The sequence below is a fragment of the Rhinolophus sinicus genome, chromosome 14, assembly GCF_057876585.1.
Source record: "Rhinolophus sinicus isolate RSI-liver-muscle chromosome 14, RSI-T2T, whole genome shotgun sequence".
Lineage (NCBI taxonomy): Eukaryota > Metazoa > Chordata > Mammalia > Chiroptera > Rhinolophidae > Rhinolophus > Rhinolophus sinicus.
In genome coordinates, this window is record NC_142514.1 from 36,384,700 (window position 1) to 36,390,019 (window position 5,320).

At 40.9% G+C, this 5,320-nt stretch overlaps 1 pseudogene; it reads right to left on the reverse strand.

The window, feature by feature from the left end:
* Window positions 1–234: 234 nt before the first annotated feature.
* LOC109453212 (glutaredoxin-3 pseudogene) lies at window positions 235–809 on the reverse strand (annotated as a pseudogene).
* Between the last annotated feature and the right edge of the window lie 4,511 nt (window positions 810–5,320).

The following is a 5,320-nucleotide window of genomic DNA, read 5'->3' on the forward strand; positions in this document are numbered from 1 at the left end:
TTGAATTTAAAGATGTTTATTGCATTCTATTTTTGGTGGGGGGAAAAAACGTAACATACATATAGCATTTAGCACAACCTTGTGGAATACACAAAGCAAAACTGGGGAAGAAACATTTTTCTTCTCCTAGTCCATTTCTGACAACTGACCCATGATCTACTCCACTGTCATTAAATATTTCTTACAAAAAAAAAAAAAATTCTTACAATAGTTAGGCACCAAGTTTAACATTTATTAATTTTCTCCTTTTGGTATATGCAGCAATTCACCATTTTCTATCAGTTCCTAAACAATATCCAGTCCTCCAACAAGTTCCCCTTTCACCTACAGCTGAGGATATACTCGTATGTTGGCCATTGAAGTAAGTTTTAAATTCTTGCTAAATTTCTTCATCCTCCAATAATATCAAATGTGTCATACTCAACACCAGAACTATTTAGTGTTTTCAAAATTTGTGTGCTGAATCCACATTTAGCTTCCTGTTTGTTTCCTTTCATAGAGAGCATCACAGAAGCTTTATTTGTCAGTACTTTGTGCCTTTCCTCTAATTCAGGAGCTCTGGAGCAAACTGTATCCAGTTCTTCAGATGCTTCTAGCCCCTGAGTTATATCAAGTCCTCCTGTGAGATCTCCAGAAACATAGAGCCTGGGATAGGTGGGCCAATTGCAATAGGTTTTCAGGTTGTGATGAACTTCATCTGAGAAGATACCAAAACTGCTAAGCTGAATGTTGTGTTTGTTAAGAATTTTCTAATACCTGCTTACGGAAACCACAGGTGGCTCCTGCGGAGTCCCTTTCACAAACAGCATGCAGGGGGCAGCGTGAGTTAACTTCTTCCCAGGAAGATTGAGGTCTCCTTTAGGATGCTCATTCCCACTGGTTGGGAAGGAGCCCACAGACCATGTCGCTGAACTGTTTTGGTCACTTCTGGGGCACATGCACCATCTAATCTGTCAATTTTCTGAGAATTCTTGAGAAACAGAAAAGTGACTAGAACAGAACTAACTTCATATTTTTCAGATATTTCAGGAATTGCTTCAGCTTCCAACTTCACAGATGAAACTTGGGCGTGTTCTTTGGCTAACTCTGCCATCACCTCGTTCATCTGAGCACACTGTGGGGCGCAAGGTGCCAAAAATGGACAAGGAGGGACCTGCACACTACTTCAGCTGCTCACCCAATCAGAAGAGTACCTGTCTCTGATTCAAATGCGTCAGCAAAATGCCACTGCATTTAGGTCAGTAAGCATTTCTTGCCTGTGAACTCCATGCAGGCACTCTGCTCCACACAGGAAATGCGAAGGGCTAACTCAGAGTGCTCTTGGCTCTGAGGCGCCGAAGCTCCTCAAACTGCTGAGCTGAGCCCACCTCCGCCCCGCCGCCTCAGCCACTGTGAGTTTGACTCTACTCTTAATGGGTCTTTACTGCTGAAAGGTACAGCTGTTCAGCAATGACAACACACCACTCCATTGTGTCATTCGTTATCCCAGAGGACCTCCCATCAGATTTCCAGTCTCCTAAAACCTCCAACACCTCCTTTTGTGTGCTTGCTTTTAGCTGCTTACTCTGCTTCTTATTTTACTGAGAAAACAAAGGCAACTAGAAGAGATCTTCCTTAGCATCCTACCACATCTAGCCATCCAGCTGCATCTGTGCCATACCCTCTGCTTTCTCTGTTAATGTAGATTCACAGTCTGTGAAACGCAGACCCATCCCTCTTTTTATGCACTAGATCCCATCCCTTCTTACCATCTCAAGGATATTGCCCTGCACTTCTCCCATTCTTTATCCTGCCTCACCAATAGTTTTTTTTTTTCGACTAAATCATTGGTTTTCAACTAGTAGTGATTTTGCCCACTCCTGCCCCAGCACACACACCGCAGGGGACAATTGGCAACATCTAGAAATTCTGTGCTAAACCCTGTGCACAACTGGGGGATGGGGGAATTCTACTGCCATCTAGTGGACAGAATGCCAGGGGTGTTTCTAAACATCTTACCGGTACAGTGCAAAGGACAGCCCTCCACAACAAAAGATTCTTGTGCCCAAAATGTTAATAGTTGAAAAACTCTAAACTAGATCATTACTATAAGCGCGCGTGCACACACGCACACATGCACACACACACACACACACACACACACACACACACACACAAATGCCTGTATTTCTTCCGTCTTAAAAGTCATCCTCCCCTGACTCCACATACCCTTCCAACTTCAACCCTATTTCTCTTTACTACAAAAGTCCTCAAAAGTCTTATCTCACTGTGTCCACTTCCTTTCCTCTAAATCTCAAACTTTTCCAGTCTGGCTATGCCCCCAACATTCTGTCAGAATTTCTCTTGTCAAGGTCACCGATAACTTCCATATTGTTAAGTCTGACAGTCAATTCTCAGGAGCACATGACCGAGTTACTACCTTTTCCTAGAAACATTTTCTTTGTTTTATTTCTAGAATCTACCCTCTACTGGTTTTCTTTATAATTTTAATAAGTCCTCCTCAGTCTCCTTTTCTGGTTTCCATGTCCTGACCTCCAAATATTGGCGTGCCCAGAGCTTAGTCCTTGGATTTTTTTTCTTCTATATACTCACTTCCTTGGTGGCCGCATGTGGCTTCAAATATTATCGATATACTGATGACTCCCAATTATTTATCTTTAGCTTGGCCCTCTTCCCTGAACTCCAGACCCATATATCCAATTGCCTATTCATCATCTCTACCTAAATACTTAATATGCATAGTATAAAGCTTAATATATTCAAACTGAGCTCTAGATCTTTCCTTTCAAACTTGCTTCTTCCTCAGTCTTACTCGTCAAAGTAAATTACAATTCCATTCTTCCATTCCTTAAGGTAAAACTTTGGTGTCACCCTTGACTCTACTCTTTCATACCCCTATTTGATCCATCAGCAAACTTACCAAGTTCTACCTTTAAAATACCTTGTTTCCAGAAAGAGACCACTTACTACCTCTACTTCTGTCATCCTGAGCCGAGCCATCATATTCTCTCCCTTGGATTACTGCAACAGCCTCCTCACTGGTCTCCCTGCTCCCTCCCTTATCCCCCTTCACTCTATTATCCATACAGCTACCAGAATGAAAATGTGACTTCATAAAGTGGATCATATCACTAATTGGTTCAAAACCCTCTAATAGCTATCCATCTTTCTTAGAATAAAAGTCAAAATTCTTAGAATGCTCACTCTGCCCATTACACTGGCTTTTGTGCTGTTCCTGGATCACACCAAGCACACTCCAGCCTCGGGGCTTTTGCACTTGTTCTTCCCTCTACCTGGAATGCTCCCGTTTTTGTGAAAATGCAAGGTCTTTGCTCAAATATCACCTTCCTAGAGGGGCCTTTCCTGACCTTTGTATCTCACTGATACTTCCTGTCCCTCTTCCCCGCTTTATTTTTCATCCTGGCTGTTAGTTAGAACCATCTAAAATACTATACATTCTACATATTCATTTCTCTGTCTGCCCCTAATAGAATGAAAGCTCCATGAAGTCATGTCTGTTTTGTTTGCTGTTGTAGCCCCAATGCCTAGAGCAATGCCTTACATAGCAGGTTCTCCATACTTATTTGTGGAAAGAATGAGCCAAGCACAATGACCGCTACAGGGAGGAACTGTGTCTGACTCTAATCTGGATCCCTGGTGCCCAACAGAGGTACAGAATAGGAAGTAGTAAAATAAATGAATCTTTATTGTTGTTTTCAATAGTTGTGCCTGTCATGTGTTTCAGTGCTTTCGTGAATCTGCTGAGTAACAGTTTCTCCTCTTTACCCATCTCGCAAATATTCCTGTGGGGAAACAGAGATCTCCCTGGTCACTCTTCCTCAGTCACTCAGTATCTGGGATCGCTCTCTTCCCTTTCTCCTTGTTAACTGGAGCTTTTACCCTGAGATCCTGTACCCCAGCCAAGCCCTGGGCACGTATCACACCATTGCTCCTGTGGGCTCCATTTCTGGAACAGCTGTGCTTCCCACCTAATTCTGGGTGCCGGACACTCTTATCAGACTGATTTCTCCTTCAGTGCAGAAATGATATTTGATTTCTCTGTGTCCCTAGTACTGGGCTAGAGCCCAGAATGTACTTGGACCAAACCTTTGCCTATTTATACGTTATTTTCTGTCATTTTATAGTCCTCATTCTTTCCATACTTCCACATAGCAACCATAATACCTTAGTAAATGTATCAGTAGACATGTCTCTATGGTGTTATGATTAAAAGCACAGGCTTCAGAATCCAATAGACTGAGTCTTGGCTCTGTAACTTACTGGTTATATAACTTTGGGTAAGATACTTAACCTCTCTAGCTTCCCTTTCTCTGTTAGCAAAATGGAAATACTAAAGCCACAGAAAGTTATGGTAAGATTAAATTCAATAGTGTATACTAAACCCTCGTACTCTGGCACATACTAACTCAGTGAATGATAACACTAATATTCTCTAGTCAACAACAACAACAACAATAATACAACTATGAGTATCTTGAGGGTCAGGGACTGTATTTCTAGCATCTAGAGAGTATAGACTTTGTAAGGGAGGGAAACGATGAGAGATGGGGCTGGTAATATCAGTTGGAGCCACATTATGAAGGGTTAAGGAGTTTAGCGTTTATTCTTCAGATAATGAAGAATAATCAAAGAGTTATGTAACACCTAAAGCAAAGAGCAAGCTAAAGACGGTATTTGTGAGTACCAAATGAGGAAAACCAGGAGTGCTGTGTGGGGCCTTGTTTACAACATTGAACTTTATGGTGACTGACATCAGTAATGCACTCAGACTATAGTTGCATGATGTCAGCCTTTCAGATGAAAACGGAAAACTTCAGTCAAACATCTGGTTGTTTAGTCTACCCAACATCAAAGACCTAGCTGTTCTGAAACTTTCAGATGTTTGGTTGAACAGTTCAGTTTTCATCTTCATCTAAGGGGACTGGTAGACACAATCACTATGATTTTTGTCAGCTTTAGGCTTGAGGTTTTCTTTTTTTTAATTATAAAAACATTTTTATGACAACATAAAAGGAATTTTTTTAAAGAAACACAAAACCTCCCTACTTCTACCTCTCTAAAACACCTGGTTTTGTTTTTGCATGTCCCCTTTTTAACATATAAAGTTTACATTGCTTACCCACAATGAACACATGTTTGCGTCCTTTTCTTTGCACTTAGAGTTATATTGTAATATTTAAAATTTAACGTAATTCATATTTGAAAATAATTACTATGTCATATTAGCAACTGGATGCACTATATATCTACTGAATTTTAACACCTTGAGATTGTTGGAAATTTTGTTGCCTCTAATTTT